Source organism: Tenebrio molitor, chromosome 3 (assembly GCF_963966145.1).
Source record: "Tenebrio molitor chromosome 3, icTenMoli1.1, whole genome shotgun sequence".
In the NCBI taxonomy this organism is placed as follows: Eukaryota; Metazoa; Arthropoda; class Insecta; order Coleoptera; family Tenebrionidae; genus Tenebrio; species Tenebrio molitor.
The window spans coordinates 13,574,337-13,591,867 of NC_091048.1; the positions used below are offsets into that span (position 1 = coordinate 13,574,337).

Sequence of the window (17,531 nt, forward strand, 5' to 3'; positions counted from 1 at the left end):
ACATGCAAAAGAAAATTTTAAAAAGCTCCCAAGATCAAGATTACGGAAATGACTGTCAAAAACCAGATATGGAAAAAACAGATTATGACGAAGCAGTTGATAAATTTTTATCTTCAATAAAAAGAACCGAAGAAGAGGCTTTTTAAAAGCCTCCTCTTTAGTTGGAAGAGGAAACGCGTTTTCAATCCGAAAATGGGAAGTGGCTTGAAGAACGACGAAAATTGTTGACGGCCTCTAATTTTGCAAAAATCTGCAAACGTCGAAAAAATAGACACTTCAAAAACAGTTAAAAATTTATTATATTCTACAATTTTGAACAACGTGAAATCCATAAAGCACGGCAAAATGTATGAAGATGACGCTCGGAAAGAACTCCAAATAAGAGAAAAAATTAACATCAATCGTTGCGGTCTTTTTGTAGACAAAGAAATTTATTACTTAGGGGCTTCCCCCGATGGAATTGTTGGAGACGATCATATCGTAGAGATAAAGTGCCCGTATACAGCTTATATAAAAAAAAAATGACACCAAACGACGCTATTGAACAAAAAATTATGAAAGCTTGGAAAAAAAATAGCAGCGGCGAAATTGTTTTGTGTATAACCGTACGCGAAATGAGCACTTCGCGTGCGTACAACAGGCCGCGAAATTGAATTTCGCAGCCGTTGCCTTGACGACGGGCGTAAAAGTAAAAGTCATTTTTATATTTATTTATTATTACAATGACACCATATCTATCTGCATATTTCCGGTGTAATCTTACAAAATCTGGATTGGTTACAGTTAAAGTTTGATTTTGTGTCAGGAACGGCCATTATTAGTACAGAATTTTCATCCGGTTTGAAATTTCCATCAATTTCAAATGAGACAGCCGCACGAGGTTGAGGAGTCGATAAGAAAGATCCCCATTATCGATCTATCATCTATATGAAACATACACATGTGAATTATGTTAGTTTTGGTTAATTTTTCACCGATCAAAAAGAGAAATATCTCGTAACATTTCCTGAATGTTATCAACAGACATTTTGGTTTATTTGTGTCTTTGCACGGCTCCTGGTATTACCGCGATTAAAATAACCTAAAAAGGAGCAGATGATACAACGTAGCATAACAGAACTTAACATTTACCTTCCACAATAAATAAATTCCAATAAATAGGTAAGCCAGTACAACATTATCCGACACGGTTGTCACATTTTTCTTGTTACATGAGTCTCAAAGGAACTGTAACATTTTTCATATCGCCGTTTTGATTTTTCAGGTTTCAAATGCGACACTGCACAATTTATAATATTTTTTTTAACTCTGGATGAGTACACGGAACTGAAACATCGTAATTTTCTTCGGACATTTTTGCAATTTTTCTCAAAGTGAATTGTTTTATTTATGTCGTTTCGATAGCGACATGGCGACATGTAGGCCGACTTTATTTTTATTGACAGTGAAGGAAATTTTACTTGTTCATTTTATAATACTTAACAAATTTTCAGGTTGCACACAAAATGTTGTGTACACCTTGGCTACGAAATCCTTTGACGACCTCGAGATTGCTTGCCGCGGCCGCAAAGCGGCCTTGACGACAATTTTTCTCTCGGTTCGTCAAAGTACGATTTCGCATCCTTAATATACAAATAACTATTAAACAAAAATTGGTACTACCAAATTCAGGGGCAACTTCGTATCACCGGCAAGAAAACGTGCATATTAGGTGTGTGGACTGGCCACGGGGAGATAAAAATTGAATATATTAATAGCTTTTACAAAAAGTTGTATTAGAACTCAACACAGAACAGAATAAACTCAAAATTCAAAACAAAGAACTAAGAACAAGACAATGGAGCGGCTGTATATCCCAGGCCAGTTCGTTCGCAAGTGAAGTGTCCTTCCCCAATACGACGACTTGGACAGGCAGCGGCTCGGGACTTCCCGGATTCTGAAGCGCCAAATTCAAATGCAGATTTCAGTTGCTAACACGGCCAGACTGACAGGAGCTTCGCTCTCGAAGCTCACCAAAAGGGCGATCCAGCTTCCGGAAGGCAAGTCATCGTCTAGATACAAAAGGAGTTATTAGATGACACATCTCATTGCCAAACTCATCACAGAACATAATAACTCGTCACTCTAAACTCACACTTCACGTTCAACATGAGACTTTCAACAGTTTCACCACAAATTCATGTAAAGCGCGAGACTTTCAACATGCAACATTTCGTTCCAAAAATCATGTAAAGCGCGTGGCTTTCAACATTCTGCAAAGCGCGAGGCGTTCAGCATTCTGCAAAGCGCGAGGCTTTCAGCATTCTGCAAAGCGCGAGGCTTTCAACACTCTGCAAAGCGCGAGGCTTTCAGCGTCAACATTTGAATTCAAAAATCCAGTAAAGCACGAGGCTTTCAACTTTCATTAGAACTTCGTGTAAAGCGCGGGGCTTTCAACATTTCAACATTCTGAATGACAATAATGTAAAGCGTGAGGTTTTCAACAGTGCCACAAAATTTATGAGATTACGTACCTGAAGTACTCCTCAGTCAACATCAGGCATGTCTAAAAGCTCACTCATTTCTGCCGCCATATTCCACTCGTTCGGCCATAAACGCAACTGTTCCTTGGCTGCCTTAATAATTTTGTGCTTTCGAGCACCCACCCTTTTTAATTCATATCGATCTTGATCGGTAATGTTCATGATTTCATAAGGTCCTAAATACTCAAAGTCAGTTTTACTGGCATGCATCTACTCGCCCGATGTAACAGAACAAAGTCACCAACAGAGTATTTGACATGATCTCGTCTCTTCTTGTTCAGGTTGTCGATTTCAGTACTCTTGGCGTTTTGCAACTTCTCTCTAACACGCTCTCGGTCGGCTTGTAAATTTCGTACTGGTGACAAATCACACGCGAGATCATTCAGAGCAGCACGAATCGGGGGAGTAGTAGATTCGATTCCAATCAGGGGCCCAATTCTTGAAATCACTGGAAAATATTCGTTTGAGAATATTTTCCCATAAATGAATTCCCAGTGGAATTTAAAATGTCTCATATCTGTATTCTTGAACTGTTTGGAAAATGATTTCACATGAGAATTTAAAAATGCAATATGTTGATAATTTGGATCAAACGGGTCTAATTTCGGATAAAGTCTTTATGCTTGGGCAACCATTATTTGGATTGCAATAAATTCTTCCATTTTTTTCTTTTACAAACACAATTATGTACTAACAAAAGTGTCACATTTGACAGTCGAATTTCTCGCGAGAAAATTATTTTTCCATGATAAACACTAGGTGAAATAATTCTCCGGATTACTAGTGGAACAATCCGTCTGACATAAGTCCAGAATACACTTTTGCATTTCTCATGAGAAAATTTGGGTCGACTTCTGGATCGTGGTGTTGAGGACTAGTCGGATCTTCCATAGAACGTTCGGCCATTCCTCCCTTATTTGCGTCTCGATGCGAATAAGGTTCATAATGGTGCGCATATATTTTTCTACTTGAGCGTTAGCACGATGCACATCAGGTGTGATGAAATGATAGTCAATATGAAACTCATCCAAAAATTTGCACACTGAGAGATTGTGAAAATTAGTTCCACCATCAACAATAACGACTCGAGGTGTGCCAAAACAACCGATGAAAGTTGCCACGGATCAAACTGGCCAGAGGGCACTTGGCTAGCTCGATCTCAGGGCGCCACTTGCGGCGAAGTCGAGGGTTCTTTTGGTAGCAGGCCCCGCAAGTAGCCTGCTGACCTGGCCAGGAGAGGTGTTTGAAGTTCGCGAGAACGAAAAGAAACGCACAAAGTGGACGTGGCTGGACCTAGGCGCTATTCAAACAGACGAAACCAAGAAAATGCAGACGAGCGAGCTGAGGGGGTAGTACTGATACACACTATGTCAGTAAAAATTGAATATAATTGAAATGACTGTAGTTATATTATGAATTGATATAAATATATGAATTGATAAATATATAAATGTGAATTGATATAAATATATGAATTGATAAATATATAAATGTGAATTGATATGAATACAAATATAGAAATGTACAATAAAAAGGGGTGGAAACTTGGTTCCAGCAATCCGGCCGAAATAGCTATTTCCGCAGAGCTTTACAATAAGCGAATCTCGCTAATGTCTACGCGGAGATGTTAACAAGGTTATAATGTGATATATATAACAAAAGTAAGTGAGCTATTTCACTTGCTAGATTGAGTTAGTTTGTAAATTATGATATAATAAATGTGATCTGGTTAATAAGATATTTCAAAAAGGTCAGATAAAATGAAATTGAGTGGAATAAGAGGGGTGGCTTGCCGGTCTCCAGGAGCAGTCCTTGCTCAGGGGCCGTAGAGGAGCGTGTCCTTTCCCAGTTGTTCGGGGATGTGGTGGCAAAGTCCTTGGAGCGGAGCCGACGGTTCTAGAGACGAGACTGGAGCCACAGAGGTCTCGGGCGCGTCGACGATGAGCCTGACTAGTGGAGTAAAATCGGACTGAAATTATGACTTTTAGTGATTCCAAGGTATAACTAAATGAGACCTATACTATCTTGTAGAGGACATTTTGGGGCATAAGGAATGGCCATCTACAACTTTTCTTAATAGGACCGAACTTTGAAAACGGCCTTTATACGTAGTTGAGGTGTAGTCCGAAAAACTACGTTTCTCGTAACATTTAACGCTGTGTTAATTCAACCATTGAAGCTATAATTATGATTTTCTGTATATTTGTAGTAAAAAGTACAGCGCTTCCAATAGTGAATCGGAAATTTCGCAAATATCGATAGTTTTGAAAAAAATAATTAATAAATTTAGATTAATCAAAAATGCGCATCGTAAACTTCACTCTGCTGGGACCTATGTGAAATGTTGAAAATTTCGATACACATACAGCGAGTCAAATGTAACTAAGATATTGGAAAAGTTTTTAAAAAAAGAATTAAGTCAGTAGCCCGTATACTTTTTGAGAAAATAATTTTTTTATTCGACGAGCGAACGCGCCGGGCGGCTCCTGGCAGGCAGATATAACCCGGCACGCGTATTTAGTCGTCTATCGATGTAAGGATTGTAGCAGTCTAAAAACAATAATTGTAAAATTTTGAGTAGGTAAATTTTTTGTATTTTTGCTAAAATTTACCTACTTTAAATGATTTCTTCTTCGTCATATTCATCCTCATATAAACAAGAAACATTGTTCTGACATTTTTTGCAAGAACAATCACTCCAGGATCTTAAGCCTTCCTTGATGCACATACATTTATTGTTTATTTTTTTTTTTTATTTAAGAAGGATAGATAAGCAATACCATTACAAAAAAAGCAAAATATTATTTCTCGTCGATTCTCCTGTTCCTATAAAAAATGTTAGAAAAATGTCTTCAAAGTCAATCAATATCAAAAAATATTATTTTTCCACTACTAGTCTCAGAAGGCTTCATTATTGACTCTCGAACCGACCCCAGAAGTAGAATTTGTCTCCCAAGGTTAATAATGATTTTCATTATTAACCTAGATGAATAATGAACAGCCGTCACCTAGCAACGAAAGATTTTCGTTGATTTCATTAGTTAACGTAGACGATTTTCATAGCAACCGTTGAAAAATGAGAACTCGGATCGTCGCATCGAACAAAATAATTTTTTTTCACGATCGGGAGTAGAAATCAACTTTTCGGATGTCAACATCGTGACAGAAGTAGAGCATTTGCTCCCTAGGGAGTTTTCATTTTTTTGACAGTTGTGACAAAAATCTAATGGGAGTTTTCATTTTTTTTGACTGTTGTGACAAAAATCTAATTGTGTTGTCAAGGCAACTACTAATTCCATTAAATTCATCGAAAGATGACAACTCATTTGTCATCATTTTTTTATTCTTAAAATTTGAGATTTTTGTGCTGTTTCTACTCCCTACCGTGAAAAAAATAGTATATATACTTCTGGAGAGAATGCTCATTTTTCCCTCGGTGCTTTGTAGCCCTCGGGCTTCGCCCTCTGGCTACAAACTGCACCTTAGGAAAAATCATGCATTTCTCTCCCTCAATATACAGAGTGATCAACAAGAATCCAAATCAGAGCAAGCGTTGCAAATTATCGGTCACGTCGTAGCAGAATCATACGCAAATAAGCGTTCAAAGCATGGCCGTAGACAATTTGTGGTCTCAAACGCTAGTTTATAATAAATCATACCTCATGAATTTTAGACGTTGGAATTATAATTGTGCATTTTATTATTATTATAAGATAAGGGAAACAATTTATAAGATAAATAAGAGCAACATTTTACATTTGTAAGAGTAAGTAAATTATCAGCTTTATTGCCAAACGCGACGCCACTGGTACGGAGATGTTTCGTTTAAATGTCACATTTCAAAATTCAAGGTTGTTGTTGTTGACAATTTAAGTGATTTTACCTAAAAAACAAATCTTCGATTTCGGCAATATTTACAGACGTTTATTGGAATTGTAAGCAATAATTATCCCAGAATAAGTTGTAAAATGGGTTTTACCATTAAAGAGAAGGCATTTTTATTAGATTATTTTCGAAAGAGGGTGAAACAAGAAAGTGAAGACTGGCCTTACTTTGTACCCCCTTACACTGAAGAATTTCAAGCCAAATGTCTGAACCTGATGGTATTGGTTATTAACAAGTTTATCAATGTCTTAAAATTATAATGCCTAATTTTAGTGAATCATAATCCATCATTAAGAAGAAGTCAGGTCAGTCCTTAGTTCAAATTTTAGAAATGGTGCAAAATGTTCGACAAATTATCAAGGAACATCCCTCAACTTCCATAAGGCGTTTAAGACTGCAAATTAAATTGAGTTAATGCACTTATTGCAAAAATTTTGAAGGAGGCTATTAATTTGTTTCCCTTGTGTGTTGCAAGAAATAAAACCCACACATTACCTTAAAGAAATTTTCACCATAAATGAATTTTGGCAGTCCATTTCACCTAACAGCTTCATAAGTGTTTTTGGAAAATATGAGAGGCGAGTTTGACTCTTTCTGGACCACAATGGAGAACATTTGGAGCAGTTTTTGTGAAAACTTATTTTTTGACCTTGGAATAATTTAAATGTTTTAATTAAACTGCTAGAAAAGATACGAGTAAGTTCTCAATTAACCAAAAATGTGAGAATAATAACTTTAGCACTTTTCTTACAGAAAACAACAAAACAAAGAGTTCTGAAAAATAATGACTTAAAATTTTGTAACCAAAGATTACATGCCTTATGAAGGAATTTTATGTAACTGTGTGTTTTTTCCTTAATCAGTAATAAATAATAATTAATAATAACTTCCTTTTAAATCCATTATTCATGAATTACAAACAATTTATAAAGGCAATTAATAATAGATTTTTGAGAGGTAGGCAACCAACAAAACGAGTGCACAGCAATTATATAAAAGTGTCTGATTAGTATACGACGTACGTTTCGATAAAATAAAAGATGAGGTAGCACTCTTGATTTGGTTTCTTGTTGATCACTCTGTATAATATACTATAGTACTCGTAATAATTATTATCCGAAAGGGTTTTAACGTATCTAGTAGTGGAAAAAATACTATATAAAGCACGGTGAAGAAGTCCCTTATAGCCTTTTAACGTTTTTAAAATCGGTAAAAAAAAACCAGCATACAATGTCCTTCTGAAAACATTTAAAGAGTTAGGGAAGTTAAACTCGATGACTATGACCGAGGCGTTAAAATTTCTAGATACTAAATTCGCACAGGCTTTTTTAAAAAATAAAACTGAGAGCATTAACATATTTAACCAACTGAGGTATAAACTGACTACAACCCCCAATAAGTCTGCTAAAATATTGCCACCAACAGATGATGCTTTTGGTCAACATGTGCTAAGGTATTAACATTAAAAAATAATTATTATTATGTACTATTCCGGACACGGAATCTTGGCCATAACTGACATTTAATTGACAAATATGTGTGAACTGGCCTTTATTGAATATAACCCAACTTTTGACTCTATAATGCCATTTCCTTGCTTTCTTGATGTCAGAATAAAAACTTCAAAGTGATTTTTAATAACTGTCATTTATTAATGACACTAATGATTGGTTTACATCATTTTTTTTAGAAATGTCAAAAAAATGTTGGCCAAGATTCCGTGTCCGGAATAGTACATACTTCACTCAAATTTTAGATGCATTGATCAATTACGTATATCGTTGTGTAGTCATGTATAGTTTGTCCAGCGAGAGATTGGTTGACATAAAATTCATTAAATTCTAGGTAGAGCAAGAAGTAGCTAACGCACGTAAAATTTGAAATATATCCTTCAAACAGTTTATAACATTTTTGTCATGAACTTATGCTCTAATTAATGTATTCTATTGCGTTTTGTAGTGTTGGGTTAATTGAATACAATTTAAAATCTGCCAATCTAAACAAGGGCATTTTACAACCTGTTTTAGCTACAATGGATCCCATACCTAATGACATTAGAAAACTGATGAACATTTTTTGCACAGACCAATGATGCCAAAATAATAAATGTATGTGCATGAAGGAAGGCTTAAAATGCTGCAGATTGTTCTTGCAAAAAATGTCACAACAATGTTTCTTGTTTAGGTATATGAGAATGAAGATGACGAAGAGAGCATTTAAAATAGGTAAATTTTAGCAAAAATACAAAAAATTTACCTACTCAAAATTTTACAATTATTGTTTTTAGACTGCTACAATCCCTACATCGATAGACGACTAAATACGCGTGCCGGATTATATGTATCTGCCTGCCAGGAGTCACCCGGCGCGTTCGCTCGTCGAATAAAAAAAATATTTTCTCAAAAAGTATACGGGCTACTGACTTAATTCTTTTTTTAAAAACTTTTCCAATATCTTAGTTACATTTGACTCGCTGCATGTGTATCGAAATTTTCAACATTTCACATAGGTCTCAGCAGAGTGAAGTTTACGATGCGCATTTTTGATTAATCTAAATTTATTAATTATTTTTTTCAAAACTATCGATATTTGAGAAATTTCCGATTCACTATTGGAAGCGTTGTACTTTTTACTACAAATATACAGAAAATCATAATTATAGCTTCAATGGTTCAATTAACACAGCGTTAAATGTTACGAGAAACGTAGTTTTTCGGACTACACCTCAACTACGTATAAAGGCCGTTTTCAAAGTTCGGTCCTATTAAAAAAAGTTGTAGATGGCCATTCCTTATGCCCCAAAATGTCCTCTACAAGATAGTATAGGTCTCATTTAGTTATACCTTGGAATCACCTACCCTCAGAAATAAGCGAGCTAGATATGTGATTTTACTCCACTTGACGCACGGTTCTCTCTTGACCTCGACGTAAGACGGTTGAGGTCGGAGTCTAGGGGGTGGAGGTGGAGGATTCCCTAGAGGAGTACTACGTGTAGCACTTTGTCTACATGGAGACTCACCTATACCCTCAGGCAAGGGAAATGCCTCGCAGAAGTCTACTTGGATTGCGTCACGAGCCTTAGCGTTTGGACCAAAATCCTCCCTAAGCGGAGTTGGAAGGGTGTGCTCAAACTTTCCACACGGAGACGATACAGCACACCATCCACAAGGTTTCGACGAATAAGAAGATCCCTGGCACCAGGTAATAAATTGATTTCACTCGAACGAAACGGTCCGCAAAGGCACGTGGCACGGTAGATTCAGAAGAGAAAAAAACGTGAGTGAAGATTCTCCTGATAAGATCGAAATGTTCTCGAAGGAGTCGCGCGCGCGCTCGTCTTCGCACTAGCAAAAGAGGGAATTTTGTAGGCCACCAACGATTCCTGAAGAGGCATGTTGGGCGAAAAACCAAGGGTGACAAAGTTTGTAACGCTTGTTGAGTCTCGTAGGCAGTAACAGATTTCAGAGGTATCAAGTGACAGTACTTTGTGAATGCATCAACGACCACCAAGACGTATTTATATTTCTGAGAAGAGACAGACAACGGACCCAGGCAATCAATGTGAACAACATGAAGAGGCACAGTAGGTTTTTCAGGCGATCGAATGAAACCTTGTAGAGGTCCTGTGCGAGTCTTTTTGACTGCGCACACTAAGCAGTGTTTTACATATTTGTGTACAAATTGTCGCAGATGAGGAAACCAAAAATGTTTATTAATCGAGGCGATAGTCTTGTCGGCACCAACATGACATTGCTCGTCATAAAACAGTCTGAGTAAGCCAAGACGATTCTGCCGCGGAACAAAATAACGCAAGACCTTTGATTTCCCGGAAACTTGCTGATGATAGAGCAAACGATCTTTTTCTAAATATTGCTTTAGGGTCCAATTTACCCTCACGCAGATCATTCATCATTTGCTGAGCTTCGGCATCACCTTTTTGTTGTATGTGAAGCCAAGATTCGTGGGGTGATACCCGCAGAACAGACACAGGGTTTCGGCTTAGAAAATCAACATGACTGAGAGAAGACCCCTTACGGTATACAATTTCATAATTGAAATCTTGCAGGTATGTCCACCATCGAACAACGCGAGGAAGAATCTTCTTTTTATTCACTGTGGCTTTCACAGCATTACAATCGGTAACAATGGTAAATTTGATCCCAATCAAGTAAACTCGGAAGTGTCGAAGAGCTTTGACGATCGCTAAAGTCTCCAATTCGTAGGAATAGTATTTAGATTCAGAAGGAGAAGTTCTCTTGCTGTAATAAGCAACCACTTTGTTCTGACCATCATATTTTTGAATAAGAATTGCCCCATACCCGATTGAACTAGAGTCCGTATGGAGTTCAGTGGGAAAATCTGGATTAAAAATCACTAGAAGTGGTTCTGACGTAAGACACTGGACGACACACTGTTTAGCCTTTTCGTGTTCTGTAGTCCACCAAAATGGAACACCATTTTTGGTCAGATTGTTAATACATGCGGTACGGCAAGCGAAATTAGGAACAAATTTGCGGAAATATCCAGCAAGGCCCATAAATTGTCGTACTCGTTTGACGTTACCGGGTGAAGGAACTTTAGTCAACGCCACAACTTTATCTTTGCTGGGTCTAATGCCTGCGCTAGATATATGGCGACCAAGATATTCGATTTCAGCTTGCAAAAACTTACATTTTGAAAGATTGAGAGAAAAACCCGCAACACGCAAAGCTTCCAAAACCTTTTCCAAATAGAGAAGTCCCTGTTCGATAGTTGTAGATGGGATCAGAATGTCGTCCATATATACAGGATGGTCCCGATATAACCTACCAAAAAAATTCAGGGTCATTAGAAGGATCTAACAAGACCAAAAACCCCTTTTCGTTAGGTCCAAAATAATGGGGATAAATTAACCCCTATCCACACCCATTCGACGCTGCTGACCACAAAAATACGTACCTACTCAGGAATTAATTGTTGGTGTTTGTAAGGATGACAGTATCTAAGCAACATAGGTACCTGAATCGTTTATGACAAATCTCAAATCTGACAAAATAAATCAAATTAATGACATTTACTGAAAACGCTGTACAATGTGTGCGTTCATTCATCAGCTTATTTAGGTACAGAAGCTGATTTTGTAGACTGAGATGAATGAGTAATAAATAAAGTGGTGTTCCTCAATGTGTAAATAAATGTAGAGGTAGTGTGTGCAAAATGGTGGAAGAGCAGTGTATGTAATAAGAGTATCGTCTTAATTGTGGTTAAATAGCCAAAATAATGTATTGAATAAATTTATTTACACTTTACATATTCGTACTTTCAACTCTAACTGAGAATATCTACTAACTAATGAAAGGTAAACTAGACTAGAAAAATTATTTTATAATAAATGTTCTGTGTGCCTTCCGTTGGCATATTTGAGCCGGTACCAATTTTCATAAACAGAATTCATCATTTCTGGGTTTTTGCGAATCCGGTTCGCGGCGTCTGTTACGTGTTTCTGGAATTGGCCTTTTGTATTTATTTCAACTTCGTATACCAAATCTTTCGTGTGGTCCCAAAAATTAAAATCCAGAGGGGTTAAATGGAGGATCGGGGACGCCATCGTATTGGAATCAGTCAGAACCAACCTCACATAAATGCAGATGTAGCTCCACAAAAGTACAACGGAACGGAAGGACTCCTTCAGGAAAACGCTCGCCGTATGGTCGCCTTGCCGGTCTTTAATTACCACGTGTTTCGCCATAGAGTAAATGCAAATCCGCATATTCTTGTTTTGTGAATTTCATAACTTTTTGAAGGATTCGCAAATTTAAAATTAAACTTAACAAATGTCATAGGTGTTACAGGTACCGTTGCTAAAGAAATTGCAGCCAAGTAACCAGAATTACCTTTTTAAAACCGATTAACTCATTAGCGTACAGCAAATTTCGACCAAATTTTCAATTATTTTTATCTCGAAAACGAAAAGACTTTTATTAGAAACTTTTTTTATGTATGAGTTCTACTCATCGCCACCTATTACTGGATTTCTTCTGGCAGGTTATATCGGGACCACCCTGTATAAACAGCTACCGTGTATTTTAATTCTCCCAAAGCGTCATTAATGGCTCTTTGAAAGAGAGCCGGTGTATTAGCAAGGCCGAATGGCCTCAAAGTGGCCATCTGGTGAAACAAATCCTGTCTTATGAATTGAATTGCTATGAATAGGTATTTGGTAAAAACCAGACGCCAAATCAAGAGAAGTGAAGAAGACTCCACGACCAAGCCTGTCTAATTGATCATCGATTCGAGGCATAGGATACTTATCTTTGATCGTGTGTGCGTTTAGCTCGCGAAAATTAACACACATTCTATATGTTCCCTGTTTCTTACGAACCAACAAGATAGGACTGGCGAACGGGGAAGTACTCTTCCGAATGATACCATGTGCCAAAAGCTCGTCTGTTATTTTACGAACTTCGCCACGCTCGCTATCAGAAAGACGATAAGGCCGACGAGTTACAATAAAATTATCGTTAGATTAATTTCCATAGTTGCGTTATTAGCAACTGGAAGAGCAAGTCCAGTTGCAAGTTGTTCAGGATAACGATTCAGTAAAGCACGAATTGAAGCAAGATGTTCGTCAGGAACATTAAAAGAGTTCAAATTGTCATCGGTGATACCCATTACGCCCGGTAATAATTTAGAAACGACACGAGTGCCTGTACTATCGGTTACAGCAGCCAGCTGATCGTTCTTAAATAGATCACACCCAACAATGACATCGTAATCCAGGTTTGCAGCGGGAACTACTAAAAACGTTAATGTGGTGTGGACCTGTATATATATATATTCGTATGAAGAAAATTACAATTAAAATTCGAAATTCATAAAATAATTATGGTAAATTATATGTTTTTAATTTGTTGTAGCCAATTTAGGGCGTCTTCTGTAAGTAGATGTAGTTTGGAGAAACCTTGCTGGAATTTATTAAGGGGACATTCTTCCACAATGTGTTGGATGGTTTCTTTTTCTGCACCGCATTCACAAGAAGGGTTTTCACGAATGTTCCAGTGAAACAACATATTATTGCATTTGCCATGGCCGGTTCTAAAACGATTTAATTTACACCAGATTTTCCTAGGTAGGTCAAATCCCGGAAGTTGTTTTGTAGGATCCTCAATTAGATTTTTATTGAAAATATCTACGTCTTGCCAGGCTGCTTTCCAATAGTCAGATTTGGAAAATGGTTCCATGAGAAATTCTTCTTTCCAAAGTGGTTTACGCGATTTTAATCTAAAGGGTGGTAAATTTGCCATGTCTTGTGTTACGGAGTACATGTTCGGTGAATTTTGAAATTTATCCCAAATTCGTTTTGTTACGTATTTTCTTCTAATATCGTACGGAATAATGTGTGCTAGGACATGTAGCCATGGTGTTGGAGTAGATTTTAAAGTACCTGTGATTTCTACATTCGCTTCAAATTTGTAGTGAGACAAAACGTTGCCTGCCGAGATACCGGAAATCCTAAACTGATGTGGTGTTAATTTATGACTAAATAGTTCCAGAAATTCGTCAGACATTAAAAACATGTCAGCTCCAGTATCGATAAGTCCCATATAATTTTTCCCAACAATTTTAACAAGAGTTGGAGTCGTCGTTTTGCCAGAAGACACAAAACAAACATTTTTCCTGTCATCAATTCCTTTTTTGATAAAGCAATCGGGTTCAAGATGACCAGTTTTAAAACAAAACGAACATTTTCGTGTCGGGTCAGATGTTTCAACTCGACTCGTTTGCTTACCCGCCGATGCAATCGGAAGTTTATTATTAGACTTTGGAAATCGGTGGCATTGCCTCTGTTTATGGCCAATACGCCCACACTGAAAACACGAAAGTGCTTTACTTGCAGATTCTCCCGCGTGCCATTTAACACGCTTACTAAATGGAACGCTTACATCTGAATTCCTTTTGGTCTGAGGTTTTTCAACCGAACTTAAATATGCGATTAAATTAGAAACTGTGTCAAAATTACGAATCGAAACCGCTTCTTGAACTTTCCCTTCATCAATCCCATATGTAATTAATTCAACTAGATCTGACTCACTCCAATGTGCCCTCAAATTTTTGAGCATTGCCAATTTTTTATGCACATAGGCACCGTACGTATTAAAATCTGCACTACGACAAACCGACGCCTCATGCAACAGTTTACCGAGTATCTTTTTCGGAGGAAAAGATTCTAAGAATTCTCGCTTAAATGTTGCCCAGTTTCGGGTGGTTGGGGACCAATTATCGAACCAAAGCTTCGACTCACCAGTTAAGAAGCGCCCAACTCTCACTAGAATTTGTAAATCGGACCACGAAAATTCGTCTTTGACCTCCTCAACCTGCCGGAGCCAGCTGGATGCATCATCGCCATCCGGATGGATCCTGAGCAGTACGTGTATTTTTAATCGCCTTCACCATCTCAGTCAAAACATCCTCCATGTCGGAAAAATTGCACAACGATTGCACAATTTGAAGAAACACAAAACCACCCTCAACGACGCAAGCACAATCCCACTTCTGATAATAGCTTTTACAAAAAGTTGTATTAGAACTCAACACAGAACAGAATAAACTCAAAATTCAAAACAAAAAACTAAGAACAAGACAATGAGCGACTGTATATCCCAGGCCAGTTCGTTCGCAAGTGAAGTGTCCTTCCCCAATACGACGACTTGGACAGGCAGCGGCTCGGGACTTCCCGGATTCTGAAGCGCCAAATTCAAATGCAGATTCCAGTTGCTAACAATATAAACAAAGATGGTCATTTTTGGAAGCAGAAAATGGAAAATGCATTAAAATCATTTTATGTAAAATGTTTGCTTCCCGAAATTGTTGATCCTAGACAGTCAAGAAACTTACCTATTAGAACAATAATTTTGTAATTTAATATTTAATAATTGTTTTTAGTATTTAGTATTTTTTGTAATATCTAGTTGTTAAAGGTGGCTTTCCGGACTGTTTGTCACCATGTAAACAACCTCATAACGGCCGGAGTCCGTTAAGGGTGTCCGTTATGAGCGGGAGCGGTCATTATGAATGACTAAATAACAATAACAACGTAGATCTAAACTTTATTTTTCAACTTTTTTACAATTGGTACAATAATTAATGTTTAATGTTATGGGACACACCTTGAATTAATCGAAATCCGTATGCCACTAGCAGATGTAGACGAGATCGAAGATGATGCTTCACAATTTTAACACCAACACAAGCGCGATTTTGCAGGGAATAACGATGACCTCACTTGCTCTGCGGCAATCCTGACATCGGGAATATCTTGATCGCATTTTTTTATTGATTTCAGTCGTTTATTTTCAACGGAAAGTTAAGTGTTGAACAAATCTGACAAACAGCAGCAAATGTAGACAAGATTGAAGATGATGTTTCACAAGTTTAACAATAACTGTTCTCTTGTGTCGAAGGACCAAAATTGATAGTCGTATCGGGTAACACTAACAATTTATTGAATAATTTAAAATACAAAGAAGTAAGTATAGAGACGAGTCTTGTCTCGAGTCTTGAGTCGTTCTGTGCTTGAGGGTTGATTTCTGCTTCTGGACGTCCCCACCCTTTCGACAGAGGGGGTGTTCCAAAAGTGGTTGAACGAAGTTCCAACAATAACACAAGCCCGATTTTGCAGGCAATAACGATGACCTCACTTCCGGACATCGGGAATATCTTGATTGCGATTTTTTATTGATTTCATTCATTTATTTTCAGCGGAAAGTTAAGCGTTGAACAAATCTGACAAACAACATTGAAACAATTTTTTTTCACAAACAACGGTTGACATGACGACGTCATCCGCACACTTATTAATCATTTGGTTTTTTCGATGGCGTTGAAAAAAATGTATTTCAAAAAGATAATTGTGAACGAAACGTGGAGATATTACAAAAACTATTGTACAATACACGTCCGTTAGGGCCTTTACTACCTCGCCGGTATTATTCGACTCGCTCTGCGAGCTCGTCTCACAAAATCTCTGGCTCGGCAGTAAAGGCTATCCTAACGGACTTCTACTGTAAAATACTATTAATACTTTACAAAGATATTTAAATTAAAATTTTCTAGCTTCAAATTGTGTGTTACTTGTCCGGTGTTATCACTACCAAGACGCAGGTAACAAAATCGTCACTCTCTAGCCTACCGTCATTATTCCCTTGTCGTACCACTTCCCAGGCAAATATTTCAGTGCAGTTAGCAATATCAAAGCAAAACCATTTGGGGTAGTTGAGATACCCGCTTTTGAATTCAAACCAACCGCCAACAGAAGCCGTGATAGTACCGATGTCGGTACCATCATCGACCACTAGGGGCGGGGGTAAAAGCCGACAGGGCATGAGCGGCCATGTTTTTTTTGGGACACTTTGGTCTTGACTGCAGAGTAGTGCAGAAGTACTGTGTATTTTTCTGTGTTCTAATTGTGCGATTTCAATTGTTTTTTTTTATTTATTGAACTGTGCTAAATGCTGCTGTCCAGCTTCTGTTTTTGAACTAGGTATGTGTTGGGGTACTAAAATTATTTCTGTTTCACGCGAAATGTAGTTTAGCAATAATAAGACACAAATGGGTCGCACGTGGGTTTGTGATGTTTCCACCATATTTTACAAAATCCACAATTATCTCGGTCATCCCCATGTATTACTTTTTTTAACATTTATAAGCTTGCGAAGGAGCGTAAGGCAGTTTGGTTCTAGCTTTGCAAATTTTATAAAATCGTACGGATCACGTTTTTTGTAAACTCAGGTGTAACAATTCACTAACTTTCCTGAACGAAAAGGACACCAAGTTTTAGAGTTGGTCTGTGGCTTTCACAAGTTATAAGCGCACTCCTTCATTTTTTTGATTCCCTTTAATTATTCCGAGTGACGCTTTTGTGTAATATGTAAGTATTTATTGCTCAACGCTTTAATCAAAATGTTAAAGTCGATGAACCGGCAACAAAGCTAGGGTCGACCGGACTGTGGTTTTAGATTTTTATGTATGTGTTATTGGTTGTTACCACTTTTCCATCCCAAATTGAAAGTGTTCTTAGATAGCTCTGTCATCAAATATTTGTCGCGTTTTCTTTTTTGTTTACTTTTTTCCAGTTTGCTGTAAATG

The 17,531-nt window shown here is 37.5% G+C and overlaps 2 long non-coding RNA genes across 3 annotated transcripts; one reads left to right on the forward strand and one right to left on the reverse strand.

The window, feature by feature from the left end:
• Positions 1-1,754: 1,754 nt before the first annotated feature.
• Positions 1,755-15,225, reverse strand: LOC138126260 (uncharacterized). Its single transcript, XR_011157722.1, has 2 exons — positions 11,079-15,225; positions 1,755-2,051 (listed from the first exon to the last, which is right to left on the reverse strand). It is a non-coding gene; the product is annotated as an uncharacterized lncRNA (long non-coding RNA).
• LOC138126259 (uncharacterized) lies at positions 5,631-7,493 on the forward strand. 2 transcript variants are annotated; one of them, XR_011157720.1, is made up of 3 exons: positions 5,685-6,625; positions 6,681-7,103; positions 7,161-7,493. It is a non-coding gene; the product is annotated as an uncharacterized lncRNA (long non-coding RNA). The 2 variants fall into 2 exon arrangements; XR_011157721.1 differs by lacking the exon at positions 7,161-7,493 and having other exon boundaries at positions 5,631-6,625.
• Positions 15,226-17,531: the final 2,306 nt, after the last annotated feature.